At 52.2% G+C, this 2,500-nt stretch overlaps 1 non-coding gene across 1 annotated transcript in view; it reads left to right on the forward strand.

Annotated features, from left to right (window-relative positions):
• The first annotated feature begins 1,165 nt into the window (after positions 1–1,165).
• LOC146144699 (small subunit ribosomal RNA) overlaps positions 1,166–2,500 on the forward strand; it is a 1,811-nt gene continuing 476 nt past the window's right edge. The window contains exon 1 of the ribosomal RNA XR_014500648.1: positions 1,166–2,500. This exon is cut by the window's right edge and continues 476 nt beyond it. This is a non-coding gene — a ribosomal RNA (small subunit ribosomal RNA).

The raw sequence follows: 2,500 nt of genomic DNA on the forward strand, positions 1-2,500 counted from the left end.
GTCTTTTTTTCAATTTTTTTTTTTCAATTTTTCGCTCGCGCGGCGGGCCTTTCCACGTTCACATCGGGGCGAAATTTTTTATGTTTTTCGACAGTCCTTTGCAATTTTTTCGATCTCTCTTTTCGACACTTTTTTGCCGCGCGGCGGGCCTTTGCACGTTCACATCGGGGCGAAATTTTTTATGTTTGTCGACAGTCCTTTGCAATTTTTTCGATTTTTCTTTTCGACACTTTTTTGCCGCGCGGCGGGCCTTTCCACGTTCACATAGAGGGCAGGTCTTTATTTTTTTGTGACTGTCCTTTACAATTTTTTTTTCGCGCACTCGGGCTTTAGCATATTTCCGCCCAGCGAGCAAGAGCATATTTAGGCCGCGGGAGCATGAGCCTGTTTAGGCCGCGCGAGCTTTGAATATATTTCGGCCGCGGGAGCATGAGCCTGTTTAGGCTGCGCGAGCAGTGAGTACATTTCGGCCGCGGGAGCATGAGCCTGTTTAGGCCGCGCGAGCATTGAATACATGTCGGCCGCGCGAACATTGAACATATTTCGGCCGCGCGCGCGAGCAAGAGCCTGTATAGGCCGCGCGAGTATTGAGTACATTTCGGCCGCGCGAGCATGAGCCTGTTTAGGCCGCGCGAACATTGAACATATTTCGGCCGCGCGCGCGAGCAAGCGCCTGTATAGGCCGCGCGAGCGTGTGATATGCCTCGCAATAGTTCAACACCTGGCGCAATCGTGCACCTTTTTTTTACGTTAGAATTTCAAACGGAAGACCCCAGGGACAACACTCATCTTTGCTATACTTGTGGGAGCTGACAAGCTTCGACAAGTAAAGAATCGGTGAAAAGGCGATTGGCTCGCTGGGCAGATGTTGCTGCTGCGCGAAGAGCCGAGTGTCAGTTTGTCGGGTTCTGAGCGGTCGCTTCGGCGAAGTTGTCTGGCGTGCGTTGCGCTCGCGCCGGTGTTGGCGACGTGGCGGTCGAAAGGCCTGCCGACGAAGTCTTACTCCGGCGGGTGCGACGGGCGGTGACGGTTTTCTGAGTTCGGGCAGCCGAGCAAAGAACGAAATTTTAACGGAGAGAAGCCTTCGGGTTTCGCATCGACCGAGCGACGGCGCCGCATCAGCGGCGCCTCCTTCGTCGGCCTTTCGGGGCTACGCTAAAGTAGCTACCTGGTTGATCCTGCCAGTAGTCATATGCTTGTCTCAAAGATTAAGCCATGCAAGTCTAAGTACGAGCTCTCGTACAGTGAAACTGCGAATGGCTCATTAAATCAGTTATGGTTCATTTGATCGTACGTTTTACGTGGTTAACTGTGGAAATGCTAGAGCTAATACATGCGTGAAGCGCCGACCTCGCGGGAGGCGTGCTTTTATCAGACCAAAAACCGACCGGGCTTCGGCCCGCAACCTTTGGTGACTCTGGATAACTTTGCGGATCGCACGGTCTCGCACCGGCGACGGATCATTCAAGTGTCTGCCCTATCAACTTTCGTCGGTACGGTACTGGCCTACCGAGGTTCTTACGGGTAACGGAGAATCAGGGTTCGATTCCGGAGAGGGAGCCTGAGAAACGGCTACCACATCCAAGGAAGGCAGCAGGCGCGCAAATTACCCATTCCCGACGCGGGGAGGTAGTGACGAAAAATAACAATACAGGACTCTAAACGAGGCCCTGTAATTGGAATGAGTACACTTTAAAACCTTTAACGAGTATCCATTGGAGGGCAAGTCTGGTGCCAGCAGCCGCGGTAATTCCAGCTCCAAAAGTGTATATTTAAGTTGTTGCGGTTAAAAAGCTCGTAGTTGGATTTTGGGCGCAGGCGGCCGGTCCGTCGCAAGGCGTGTACTGGCCGTCCTGGCCTCACCTCCGGTTCTCCGCCGGTGCCCTTGACTGAGTGTCGGCGGCGGCCGGAACGTTTACTTTGAAAAAATTAGAGTGTTCAAAGCAGGCGATTCGCCTGAATAATGGTGCATGGAATAATGGAATAGGACCTCGGTTCTATTTTGTTGGTTTTCGGAGCGCGAGGTAATGATTAAGAGGGACAGACGGGGGCATTCGTACTGTGCCGTTAGAGGTGAAATTCTTGGATCGGCGCAAGACGAACGACTGCGAAAGCATTTGCCAAGAATGTTTTCTTTAATCAAGAGCGAAAGTCAGAGGTTCGAAGACGATCAGATACCGTCCTAGTTCTGACTATAAACGATGCCAACTAGCGATCGGGGGGCGTTAGTTTTACGACCTCTCCGGCAGCTTGCGGGAAACCAAAGTCTTTGGGTTCCGGGGGAAGTATGGTTGCAAAGCTGAAACTTAAAGGAATTGACGGAAGGGCACCACCAGGAGTGGAGCCTGCGGCTTAATTTGACTCAACACGGGAAATCTCACCCGGCCCGGACACAGTGAGGATTGACAGATTGAGAGCTCTTTCTTGATTCTGTGGGTGGTGGTGCATGGCCGTTCTTAGTTGGTGGAGCGATTTGTCTGGTTAATTCCGATAACGAACG

This window comes from Ascidiella aspersa, chromosome 5, assembly GCF_963924565.1.
Source record: "Ascidiella aspersa chromosome 5, kaAscAspe10.2, whole genome shotgun sequence".
NCBI classification, from domain to species: domain Eukaryota; kingdom Metazoa; phylum Chordata; class Ascidiacea; order Phlebobranchia; family Ascidiidae; genus Ascidiella; species Ascidiella aspersa.